This window comes from Camelina sativa, chromosome 18 (assembly GCF_030686135.1).
Source record: "Camelina sativa cultivar CO46 ecotype springtype chromosome 18, ASM3068613v1".
In the NCBI taxonomy this organism is placed as follows: Eukaryota; Viridiplantae; Streptophyta; class Magnoliopsida; order Brassicales; family Brassicaceae; genus Camelina; species Camelina sativa.
The window spans coordinates 853,042-865,326 of NC_141897.1; the positions used below are offsets into that span (position 1 = coordinate 853,042).

The following is a 12,285-nucleotide window of genomic DNA, read 5'->3' on the forward strand; positions in this document are numbered from 1 at the left end:
TGGAACAGAAATCTAACAACTAAACAAAGATAATCAACAAGTTTTATCAAAATAACCAGCAAGATAATATGATTATATATACTAATATACTAGTGTTATATTAGATATTAGGTGGGTCGTCGTTGCTCTTTGGCTTAACCTAATACAATTCCATATGTTTCAATTAGTTTTGAACATTAGGCGAGGAAGGAACCTATAATATATAATGATGTAAGATAGATATGATGATAGGAGAAATTTTGTTTTCAAGTTCAAACTAACTTTTGCCATATAAAACTCGTGATGCTGATAAAAAAAAAAATGGTTAATGTGCAAAATCAATTTATGTTATGAATTCATGTATAAATAGAACGATGACTATTGGACTACAATGATTTGACGAAAACAGAGTAATTGTAGTGATTGTAAGTATAAAACTAAATAATAATGAAAATAGTAATGGAGACATAACACACTTTGGTTCTTTGCCCTTTAAAGGAGCCCACCCCACCAAATTTTGAATTCTTGGGCAAAAACTTCTTGAACATTCATTTCTTCTCTTCCTAAAACATGTTATCCTCTCTTTTCAATCCCTCTTACAGTCTTACGCCACCCAACAATCTCATTTTCATACTTCCTTTTGTTACTATTGACGTTTATATATCAAAATTATTTGTGTATATATATAAACAACTATATATACATTATATATACGCAATATATAGATATATTACAAAATATATAAAGATCGTCCGTGTGCCATTTGGTTATTTGGGTTTCTGCTGGGATCGGATGTAGTCAGACGTTTAAGCAAATCAATGTGATGTCGAAAATTTAATATCTTTATTGTGTAATTTTTGTTTTTTAAAATAAAATTTACATATTTATTGGGTGATGCATGTGACAAGGCAATGAAGGCATCTTCAAGAACACTTAGAGCATGGCCATTTGCACATCCTCAAATGAGAGTCTTTATCTTTTAATAATATTAAAAATAATATTAATCTCTTCACACTCTTGTTTTTAATTTTTGTCCTCCCATTAGTCATCTTTGGGTGTCTATTTTTTTTTAAAAAAATGTGTTTAAAGTCTACCATCCATACTTAATAGTTAGGAAAATGTAAAGAAGACACACAACAATAATCACAGGAGATGCAGCTCTCGACATTTGCCAAAAGAGGGTGATCTTTAAATGTATGGGAGATGAAGAACGCCAAGATATCAAAAGGAGATGTGGAGGCTCGTGGAAGCTAGTTTTAAACTTCTTGCTAGCTGGTGAGTTTGGTTGCAGGCGGGAGAAATCACAAGCACTTGCAGGTCTTGGTCATAGCATTGCCGTGACATCAAAGTTGCAGGCGAGAGAAATCACAAGCACTTGCAGGTCCTGGTCATAGCATTGTCGTGACATCAAAGAGTGTTGACTTCACTAGAGCTGCAGAAGCAAAACTGGACACTGGTAAAGGAGAAGAGGCAAATCAAGACTGTTTTAACTAAGCTTTGTACAATGTAAAAACAAAACTCCTAAAGTGAGAGAATTTACACACCTCTGTTATGAACAAAGAAACAAACGAAACTGAAGACAAAACAAAAGAAGAACAAAACCTCAAGTTATAAAGCAGACACTCGCCCATGCTTCTTCTCGGATTTCCTGGGAAGACAAGAAAGACAAATAGTTTAAACAAGAACTAAACAATACAAATAACAGAACCAAACAAAAGGCAATTAAACATAACCAAACAATACTTAAAACTGAACCAAACAAGATTCAAAGTAGACTTAAAACAAGAACCAACTGAACATCACTCAACTCTTTTCTCTTTTCCATTAGACTTAATATTGTAAACTAAAACATAGGATTTCATAGAAACAATTCAGAGACAAGAACCAAACATAGTGATAAACAAGAAAGAAACAAGAACCATGGTCGTACGTTTTCTTTGTCAATGCAAAGCGAAAAAGTTGTTTCTCTACAAAATCAAGTACAAAATCCACTAGATGTGCAAAACTGAAATCTACAAATAGATAATAGATTATAATGAAACTGAAACCGTATAGTGATAATCACTCACACCAACAGAAGATTAAAAAACTTGTACGCATGCATTACCACTACAAGGATCAAAGTCACAATCAAACGAAACAGAAATTAATCGCAATTGAATGTTGAACAAGGTTGCAGGATAGTAGAGATAAATACATAATAAACCCAGAATTAAAAAAAAAAAAACCGATCAAAACAAAACCTGAGTTCGGCTAAGGAGAATCGATCTCTAGGTCTCAAGAAAGAAAGCCACATGATTTGTTCAAATCAATCCTTTGAAAGTTCTTTTCTGGATCATCCTTCACTCCCGAGAAAACCCCAATTCCATGATCCTTGATTTTGATAAATCGATTTATGCGAATAGTTTTTTCTTGTTCGTATGGGGAGAGAGGAGCTAATGAAGAAAAGGAAAAGGAAAAGGAAAAGGAAAAACAAAACAAAACACAACGTATCCAATGAATTATTGACACGTTTCAGTGTCTGTAAGTGCATGTTTATAGGGAGATCAGTTTAGGGTGTTCTTAGAGTATAAATATTGTGAAAATAATGTAAGATCAGTAGTTAAGAACTTTTGTTAAAAAGTTAGTTATTGGGAGAACATGTTTAAGATCTTAATATTTAATAATATAATATTCTTATAGAAATTTAAGAATGTTTAATAAATACATAGATTAATGTTTAATAAAAATTTAAGAATGTTTAATACTATTTAATAATATAATGTTTATTAATATTCTTAAACATATTACAATTATAAAAATTTATAAAATAACATTTTAATTGCAAACTTATAAAACTTTTACTAAAATTCAAAATACAATGCCATATTTTTATGAAACAAAAAAAAACATTGTAAATAAAAGTTTAAAAAAAAACAAACAAACATATTACTTAATTAATTAAACAAGACAAACATTTTATTTAATTAATACATAGATTAATGTCCAAATTTATTCCATATATTTTCAACCAATCCGAAAGAGACACGTCACACAAGATCAGGCCCAAGAACAGTTCTAGAATAAGATCAGTGAGCCTGATCTTAAGTCCACTATTCAATTATTTTCATTTTTAAAATGCCTAAGAACACCCCATGTGTTCTCCCTATAAACATGGCCTAAGGGTATAAATCTTTATAGGGAGAACAGTTTAGGGTGTTTTTAGAGTATAAATATTGTAAAAATAATATAAGATCAGTAGTTAAGAACTTTTGTTAAGAAGTTAGTTATTGGGAGAACATGTTTAAGATCATAAGATTTAATAATATAATATTTTTACATATTATAATTATAAAATAACATTTAAATTGCAAACTTATAAAACTTTTACTAAAATTCAAAATACAATACCAAATTTTTATGAAACAACAAAAACATTAAAGATAAAAAAAACATATTACTTAACTAAAGCACACAAACATTTTATTTAATTAATATATAGTTTAATGTCCAAATTTATTCTATATATTCTCAATCATATCCTCTTTTAATTTGTGAAAAATTGTTTGCAAAAAATTGTATCCATTTACAGCTTGCCACATCACCTTAGAACTGAGCCAAGATTAGTTCTACATCAAAAACTAAAAAAAATGTTCTAAGCCACTATTCATTATTTTTCTATTTTTTTGGACTAAAAATATCTCTCATGTTCTTCTTATAAAAATGGCCTACGTATCTAAAAAGGTTTGGGGACAGACCTATATCTATTGATAATTACGATTAAAACATTATTTTTTTTAAAATTTATTATTTAAAAAATAAGAGACATCCCAAAAGGTAAAACCAATGGGCTTGCTCTTAGTGTATATATAGGGTGAGGATAATTTGGTGAAGGTAAAACAACAAACAATATACGTATCCTATAATGACCATTTTTAATTAATATATATTTCATTTGTGAAAACAAAAAAAATATACGTATCCTATGTATGGTAAGAAATGTTCTAGTAACTTAATTAGAAGTCTAGAAGACTCTCTATCTTATGTTTATCTCTATCGTACACACCTATATAGGTGCAACTTTAGCCTTATGGTGAGAAAATGGTGACTTATTTGATGATAAAAGATGGAAATTATTTTATGTTAAATAGAAATTAAAGAATAAAAAAAAGTGGAAAGAAGAAGAGTCAATATTCAAAGGTGTAGATTTGATTAGATGCAAAATACACAATTGGACATCATTATTTTTCTTTAATTAGGGTTTTTGAAAATTATCTCTTTTGGCCACCTTCACGTTTCCTCATGAGTAACAATAATAATGCTCCACACTGTGCAATTTCACATTCTCAACCAAAAAAGTCGTTTCCTTCTTCTTCAAAACGAAGGATATATATAAACATATACGTACGTGTATATCATATGGTCATAGCTACATTCCATACCATGTTTTATGCGAGTTAACATCAAAATCAAAACATCGAATCATACATAAATTAGAGTTCTTTTAGTATTATTGTTTACTATTATTACATTTTTCAAAAATATATCTCTGTACGGACCAACATAATGTAATCCATAGAGTTATAATTGTAAATTTATCTAATTTTTATGTTTAAATGATCTTTTTGAGAATACAAAATCAGATTAAAATTAAATAACATGTATTTTGGAATGAAAATTACACTCAGTATTTAAAAGGATTATAGTGAGTAGGAATGATAGATGTTAGAATATTAGACTCTACACAAATAAGAAGTAAGATGAGAATGGACCATACACACAGACACAATAGATATGTGTATATATATATATATATATATATATTTTTTTTGGGTGTGTATATAGACAAAAGATGTAGAAGTAGAAATGTGGCGGCAAGAGATAGACAGGTAGGCAGCCGTTTCTCTCCCTTGCACAACTCCCGATAATCTTCTATCGGGCGGCGTCGGTTCCGATCGGTGCCGCTGGGAAGCCGTTTCTTCTCCTTCGTCCTCTGCTCTGCCTTTTAAGTCTAGTTTCGGTCTGTTTCAACGGTGAACGTACTGGAAGTTCACCGCGACCCCCTCAATAATTCCGGCAATGCTTCAGCTTCACCATCTCCCCCTCCCTCCGTCTCTACCGGTGGTTTCTCTCAGTGAGGTGATTCTCACGAGTCTCCAACCCCTCAACGACAAATTCGAGACCCCAGACCGCCCTTATAATCTTGTTCATCGTCTTTGTCACATATTCCCCTTGAAGTCAACCTTGTCATCTCTATGTTCCTCGGATCCAGATCCCCTCACCAAGTGGTTTGCTTGGCTGCAGTTGAACAGGAGCTCTGTGTTAACGCTGGATTTGTGTAAGATCTTGATAAGATCCCGAGACCTAATCTCCGTTCTTCATCGATCCAGGTTTGTTCCAAAGCTTCTCTCGTCGTCCCGTAGCTTATCTTTGTGCCGATTTATAGAATCAACTGTCTGAAGAATGCAGTTGAAATATAATCAATCATTGATGCTTTGTTGTGGCGAAGTTGCTTTGAGAACCCTGCCTTTAGAATTGGTTAGAGTCTTTACCTTTGATTGCCAAAGATTGATGAGGACCGGCATTATGACCCCGCCTCTACTGAGCTGCGGTGGTTACCGGTTCCTCTTGAATCTAACCTCTCTGCTTCAGCTGCCCCCGGAACTATATCAAGTGTATCTCTGCATTAGCTGTGCTGAAACTGGAAACTCTAGGAAGATCGGCATTATGATCTTCTCTTCAAGAAGAGAAGGTTACCGACACCTTCCCACTCTTCTTCTCACACCTTCCCTGCACTCCAAACCTTGTCAAGATCATATCAACAAATTCAGGAGGTGTCCTTCCCCTTATCAAAGCTTGAAGAGTCTCAGCATTATGACCTTTGCTCCATGGAGTGTGGTTACCGAAACCTTCTCAAGCAAACCATGCCCGACCTCAACCCCACATCCATCCTGTTCCTTGCCACTGAACAGATTAAACCCTCTTGTCTCTCGGCTACGGAAGTCCTCCCAACGTCCCAATGTCTTAATGATAAGGACCATCTACCACACTCCCACTGTTTCAGCGAATGTGGCGTTGACTCACCTAGAGTTAGATTGTGATTTGTTGCTCCTCTGCTCAAATCTCCAACACCTCTTGGATATGATTGTCGACTTCTTTACCTTTATCTCTGTTGCTTATGTTTCTTTTTCAAGCTCTGCTTTGAACTCTTTCACCCTTTGTAATGCTACTTTAATAAGTTGAATGAAAGTAAGATCTTGTTTGTCAAAAAAAAAAAACAAAAAAAAGAGCTAGACAGGTAGGCAAAAACGTTGATGTAAGACCATCTCCAATGGTTTTCCCTATTTTTTCCTCTATAATAGAGATCTTTATAATATAGGTGAGTTTTACTCCAATGGTCCTCTATTCTTACCTCTATAATAGAGTTCCTCTATTTATAGAGAAACCCTTTGTAAGAGCATCTCCAATGGTCCTCTATTTTTTTCTCTATAATAGAGATCCTCTATAATATGGGTGAATTTTACTCCAATGATCCTCTATTTTCACCTCTAAAATAAAGATTGCTATTTTTTTCTCTATTTATAGAGGAACTCTATTTTTTCTTACAAAGGATTCCTCTATAAATAGAGGAACTCTATTATAGCTATAAATAGAGGAACTCTATTATAGAGGTGAGAATAGAGGACAATTGGAGTAAAACTCACATCTATTATAGAGGAAAAAATAGGGAAAACCATTAGAGATGGTCTAAGAAAAAATAGAGTTCCTCTATAAATAGAGGAAAAAATAGCAATTTCTATTTTAGAGGTGAAAATAGAGGATCATTGGAGTAAAATTCATCCCTATTATAGAGGATCTCTATTATAAAGAAAAAAATAGAGGACCATTGGAGGTGCTATAAGGAATAACATCTCTTGAGCCAATACATGATTTGGTCTAAGTCAATTTTCCTTATGGACTAATAAAACTAATTATGATTGCTTAAAAAAATTGTTTATTAAAAGCTGGTTACCATATCATGAAGGTTGTTTTGAATGTTGAGCCTATCGATTCATTATTTTTCATTTTTATTGTTACTGTTTAATGAGCCCATCTTTGTTTGTTGAGACTTTGAGAAGTAGTACAAAAGAAGAGTCAATTTTGTATTATTGTTTTATGAAAAGTTTTTGGTTGACAAAACAAAAAAAGTTTTATGAAAAGTTTTATTTGGCTGTTTGTTTCTTCTTCCTCCAAAAGGTGTGGCTTGTGCCTTGGGTCATGGTTTCACTCTCACGTAAGAACCTAAATATATACAAAAATATTACAATTCTTAACAATAAGAGTAAAATTACCGGTCCAATTTAATGCATAATGGTGACATGTGTGAGTGGTAACATGTGAATGGTAAGGTTAGTATTTGGTTCTTTATTATTGATGACCAATAAAATCTCTCTTCGGAGTTTAATTACATGAAAATTAGATCAACAAAGCCAATTCCAATTTGTTCATTTGGCTAAAAATAAAGATCATTACATATGGTGTCTATCAAACACAATTTGTCTGTGATACAGCAATAACAAGACAATAAAGTTTAGTTTCTTGTTGTAATCAAAGGTTTTGAACGGAGAAGACATATCATGTAGAGCAGATTAGGTAGTTCAAGCAGATCAAGCAAAATAAAAGTAGATCAAATATTTGGTTGTTCAAGTGCAGATCAAAAGTGAACAACATCAAAAAAGCTGTAGATCAGATCTGTATGTATTTCTCCTGCATTTACCACAAAAAAACAAAAAAATCCACACAGATGAACTGTAATAATTTTTAAAAATAAAAAAAAATCTTGAATAGTAACTTAATGATAAGAAAACTACATGAAAGGGTGAACTGCTTTTTCTGTTTTTTCATTCAAAGCCAAAAAAAAAGAAATTAGCGTTTCGTATAAACTTTGTGCCTTCTATCACCTCATGGAATATATAAAATCAAAAGGTTTCGGAATTAGCCATATTGTAGCTTTCAAGAAACACCAAACTAATTAATCAATACTCTTCCTCAATTTGTGTTTCATTTTTATATAATATGGATTCTCATCTTCATCATCCTCATCCTCATCATCATCATCAAATGGATCCGAAAATCTTCATCATCTTTATGTGTTGTCTCTATACAATATATTTACTTTCTCTTTTATATGGTCAATTAATTTGATAATGTTATTTTTGGACCAACTTTTTTTTTTGTATTTCCAAAGACTAATTAATGATTCCCGAGACAAACAAGGGACATCGTCCATTTGGTGGAACTTGAAAGACAAATACTAACTTCTTTGTTTATTTTTTTGTTGTTGCATATATGTGAATCATTTTCATATCAAACAAGCAACGTCAAGGTAACTTATAACCCCTAAAGTAGCTGAACTGAAGATCAGCTCAAGAAAAACTTCTTCAGTAACACGAGTTTAAATCTCGACGGTGGGAAGAGGGGCTGATTTCACTTGTTATGGACATTTCGAAATAAATATAGATCGAAAATCTGAAATGTTTTGGTGATCTTAAAAACATGGAAATATAGTAATTTACTTAAACTGAAAAACAAAATGAACATCAAAATTTAATAAATTACCTAGATTAAAAATGACAAGGTATCGGATTCACATCAACTGAAACGGTGAATCTAAACAATTAAAGTAGTTATTGATCTTTAACAGCTCATCTCATATCGGCTATGTAGCACTCTATGTGTAAGAATTACAAAAGAGTATCAGAAAAATAGAGAATGGGATAGAATGAAAGAGAGAAAGAGAGAGCGGCTATGTTAGAATAGAGGAGAAGGAGAGATTCTCATTCCTTGAATAAAATGACCTAGTTACAAACTATTTATAGGGATACAATGGGTTCTATATAAGGAAACTACTAGAATGTACATTTATAATCGTAGGAAGAACGGGTTCTTATATCCTAAGAAGAACACGTTCTTATATCATAAGGAGAACATGTTCTTAGTGTGTTCATGTTCACACTCCCCTTCAAGCTTAACTATTTGGAACAAAGGTTAAGCTTGAAACTATGAACACCCACCTCATTAAAAACCTTAGTATGTAAAATCCATTTGGGACAAAAACATACTAAGGGAAAAAGAGTATGGAGTCAATAGCTTAGGGTCTTCATCGGTGGCCTGGTTAGGTCCATAAGTCCAAGTTTGGAGTGTATATACTCGCAAACCTTGGGACTCGCTGCTTTGGTGAAAATGTCTGCCAGTTGTTCAGAACTCTTGGTGTGACATGGCAAGATAACTCCTAACTGAACTTGTTCTCTGACTTTGTGGCAGTCCACTTCTATGTGTTTCGTCCTTTCATGAAATACTGAGTTTGATGCAATATGAATAGTGGCTTCATTGTCACAGTGCATTGTGATTGGCTTTGGAGTCTCGATGCCTAGATCCTTCAAGAGAGCTTTGAGCCACATGAGTTCGGTTGTGAGCTTCCTCATTGCCCTGTATTCAGACTATGCACTTGAGAGAGATACCACCTTTTGTTTCTTACTCTTCCAAGTGACAAGATTTCCTCCAACAAACGTGCAATAACCAGATGTTGAGCGTCTATCTTCATGATCCTTAGCATAATCTGCATCACAGTATCCTACCAGCTCTGCATATCCATTACATCCCATCCATATGCCTTGTCCTGGTGATCCTTTGAGATATTTGAGTATTCGGCTCACCATTTTCCAATGATGTAATGTTGGCTTCTGCATATGTTGACTCACCTGGTTCACATGAAAGCATATATCAGGTCGTGTTATGGTGAGATAAATAAGCTTACCTACCAACTGTCGATACTGTTTTACATCTTCGAAAGGAGCATCATTCAGCTCCCCCTTACGACCAGCCTTGTAGTCTTCTTCAAGTGGAGTTTCAACTGGTTTGATCCAAGTTTACCTGCCTCATTCAAAAGATCAAGTGTGTACTTTCTTTGCGACAAGAAGAGTCCTTCTTCAGAACGACAAACTTCTATCCCAAGAAAGTACTTTAGTTCTCCAAGATCTTTGATATCAAAAACTGATTTAATATAGAGTTTGGTATCTTGAATACCTACCTTGTCATTCCCGGAGATGATAATATCATCAACATATATAAGAATGACTATAATACCTCTTTGGCTTGGGTAAGTGAAAAGAGTGTGATCAGCTTCTGATCTTCTAAATCCTTTTTCCATCAGTGTTGAACTGAGTTTATGATACCAAGCTCTTGGTGATTGTTTCAACCCATATATTGCTTTCTTTAATTTAAACACCTTTCCGGGACCAATAGTGTCTTCAAGTCCTGGTGGTGGTCTCATATAGACTTCATCTTCTAGTTCTCCTTGTAAGAACGCGTTCTTCACATCCATCTGCCACAATTCCCAAGATAGATTAGTAGCTAATGAGAGCACTACTCTTACCGTGTGAAGTTTTTCCATTGGAGCGAATGTATCACAATAGTCTTCTCCATAAGTTTGAGTGAACCCTCTTGCTACAAGCCTGGCTTTATATCGTTCTATCTCCCCATTACTCTTATAATTTATAGTGAATATCCATCGAGATGTCACAGCTTTCTTCCCTTTTGGTAGATCAGCTTCGTCCCATGTGTGATTTTTCACCATTGCATTAGTCTCATCTCCGACCACATCACGCCAAACTTTATGTTCTTTAGCTTCCTCATAACTTTGTGGAATCCAGTGCTGATCAATTTGAGTGAGAAACACTTGATGCTCAACAGGAAAATGTGCTAGAGTGCATACAGCTTGTATAGGGTGAGAAACCGCCTGACTATTGTAGAAGATGCGAGGATTTTTCCAGTTCTTAGGAGCAGACTTGAGTCTTTCACTTCGTCAGAGGGGAATAACTTCAATAGCCTCATCCTTTGTAGCCTCAACCTCTGTAGCCTCAACCTGAGTCGGATGTTCTTCCACATGATCTTCTTCCTCTAATTTAGGTTCTTCTCCCCCGGAAGCAAGATCATCCTCCTCAGATACACATTCTTCACCTAGATTGTTCAGTTCATCTTCAGCTTTATCATAATCATCTGCTTCTTGACTATGAGGACTATCAGTTTCATCTAGAGAACAACAAGGTTGATGTTGATTATTCGCAACTCCAAGCCTTTCAAAAAGAATGCAGAGATTGTCTGCTCTATCTGATGAAGAGTAGGGGAGATCTTTCAAGTCCTCCCAATTACTTGTATCATAGAATCCCTTAGATTCTAAGAACTTGACATCCCTTGAGACCAGAACCCTCCTAGCTTCAGGTTCATAACACTTATATCTCTTTTGAGTAGTTAAGTAGCCAATAAACATGCTCTTGACACTCTTAGCGTCAAGCTTGTCACGCTGCTCACCTGGTTTTAAGACATAACACACACATCCAAATACACATAAGTGATTGATAGACGGTTTAATCTTGTTAAGTACTTCAAATGGAGAGATATCACTCAGTATTTTTGTTGGAGTTCGATTGATCAAGTAGCATGCTGTTACAACAGCATCTCCCCAGAACTTCTTTGGTACATTTGTGTGGAACATCATAGATCAAGCAACCTCCATAAGATGTCTATTCTTCCTTTCAGCTACGCCATTTTGTTGGGGTGTATAAGGACAACTATTTGGTGAACAATCCCATGTTTGGCCAAATGTTGTTTGAACGCATGACTTGTATACTCCCCACCATTATCTGATCTCAAAATTTTAATCTTGGCATTATAATGGTTACTCACATAGTTTTGAAAGTTTGTAAAAGCATCAAGAACTCTATCCTTAGAAGGAAGCAAGGTTAGCCAAGTATATTTTGATTTTTCATCAATAAAAGTAACAAAATATTTTTGATTTTCACGAGATAAGCAAGGTGAAGTCCAAACATCAGAATGAATTAAGTCAAAACAATGCTCATATATGGTTGAGGACTTAGGAAAAACAGTTTTTTAATGTTTACCAAGGATGCAAGCTTCACAATCATTATTCTTAAACAAAATACTAGGCAACAAAAGTTCCAAAGCACAAAAATGGGGATGACCAAGTCTAGCATGCCACACTGAACTATTAGCCTTATCAATTATTGATTTAAAACATGACGAAAGGAAAGTAGATAGGTTTGAATCCTCAAGCACATAAAGATCATCTTTAGTGGTTCCTTTGTCAAACACTCTACTTGTTTTAATATCCTGAAAATAAACATCATTAGGGCCAAATATTGCATAACAATTAAGATCATTAGTCGTCCTTTTAACTGATAACAAATTAGAGGTGAAGCCAGGCATATAAAAAGCTTTAGATGTTTTCTCAAACAAGTTTAAGTTTCCTATTTCTTCAATAGATACTTT

General features: G+C 34.0%; 1 long non-coding RNA gene across 4 annotated transcripts; it reads right to left on the reverse strand.

Annotated features, from left to right (window-relative positions):
• Positions 1-956: 956 nt before the first annotated feature.
• On the reverse strand, positions 957-2,523 carry LOC104760192 (uncharacterized). Of its 4 annotated transcripts, none has more exons than XR_015588450.1 (3): positions 2,223-2,523; positions 1,524-1,627; positions 957-1,432 (listed from the first exon to the last, which is right to left on the reverse strand). It is a non-coding gene; the product is annotated as an uncharacterized LOC104760192 (long non-coding RNA). The 4 variants fall into 4 exon arrangements; XR_015588452.1 differs by having other exon boundaries at positions 957-1,411; positions 1,582-1,627; positions 2,223-2,488; XR_015588453.1 differs by having other exon boundaries at positions 1,582-1,627; positions 2,223-2,488.
• Between the last annotated feature and the right edge of the window lie 9,762 nt (positions 2,524-12,285).